The sequence below is a fragment of the Rhagoletis zephyria genome, unplaced genomic scaffold (assembly GCF_001687245.7).
Source record: "Rhagoletis zephyria isolate East Lansing unplaced genomic scaffold, Rhagoletis_zephyria_1.1 Rzeph_scaffold_76436, whole genome shotgun sequence".
Classification (NCBI taxonomy): domain Eukaryota; kingdom Metazoa; phylum Arthropoda; class Insecta; order Diptera; family Tephritidae; genus Rhagoletis; species Rhagoletis zephyria.
The window spans coordinates 1-1185 of NW_016233485.1; the positions used below are offsets into that span (position 1 = coordinate 1).

At 55.1% G+C, this 1185-nt stretch overlaps 1 pseudogene; it reads right to left on the reverse strand.

Annotated features, from left to right (window-relative positions):
- Position 1: 1 nt before the first annotated feature.
- Positions 2-1019, reverse strand: LOC108357390 (THO complex subunit 3 pseudogene; annotated as a pseudogene).
- Positions 1020-1185: the final 166 nt, after the last annotated feature.

Genomic DNA, 1185 nt, shown 5'->3' on the forward strand with positions numbered 1-1185 from the left:
TTCAGTCTGACTTGAAGCCAAACAGCTTGACCGTGCCCGCGTCTCGCTGGTGGCCGTCCTTGTCGTCGCAGGCGTAGGCGAGAATGTACTTCTTCGGGTGGAAGGCAATGGTGAAGGTGGGCGACTCGGTCTGGACGGCGGCGATGCGCTCGCCCGTCTCTACCGAGGCAATGTCGATGATCAGGTCCTCGGAGGCGGACGCCAGCAGCCGGCTGTCGTAGCTGAAGCTGATCGACCGGGCGGGCCACTCCAGCCGAGAGACGGTGCGCACGCAGGCGAGGTTCTCCGCGTCCCAGACGGAGACCATGGCGTCGGCGGAGCCCACGGCGAAGTACTTCCCCGTCGGATCGAACTCAATGCAGAAGCAGGTGGCCAGGTGGGCGTAGATGACGTGCAGCTGCTCCAGGGCGGGGTAGCTGAGAACGTAGACGTAGCCCTGGCCGGAGGTGAGGAAGAAGAGGCTGTTCTCCTTGTTGAAGGCAATCTCGTTCACCTCAAACTTGAACTCCTTCTGCGTCCGAATCTTGCACATTCTCGTCTCGATGAAGGTGACCACGTCCTCCTTGTTGCCGACGGCGATCGTCTGCCCGTCCGGCGCCCAGCTGATGTTGATGTTCTCGCCGGGCGTGTCGATCGGCGCCACGCACTTGCCGCTTCGGGCGTCCCAAAGTCGAACTGTCTTGTCCAGTGACGCCGTCGAGAGAAGGTCGGCATTGTACGGGTGCCAGCAGAGTTGGTCAACTGAGTCGGTGTGGCCTGTAAGGTATTTCATTGTTTCAATAGATTCAGAAAAAATATCCTAATCACAGAAACGAACCCTTGAAGATGTGCTCTTTTACGAGTTTTTCATTTGAAAATGAAAACAACGAGACGGTCTTGTCAAAGCTACCCGATGCCAGCCGGCGGCCGTCTGAGTTCCAGTCGACGGAATGAACCTTGGAGTTGTGGGCCGGAATGTCCTTGGAGCGATTGTACGTTTCAAAGTACTTTTTCAGTGATTCAGTACTGCTGACAACCATTTTCAGGTCAGTTTTCGAGGTTCAGCCGGCGAAAATTCAAATCGTTGTTTATGTTTCACTGATGACAAGTCTCTCTCTTCCCTGGCGAGACTCGGTGTGAGCAAAACAAGGATGACAATGTTACTTAATCTGATTTAAGTACACAGGACATTTGGCCAAATTCTGG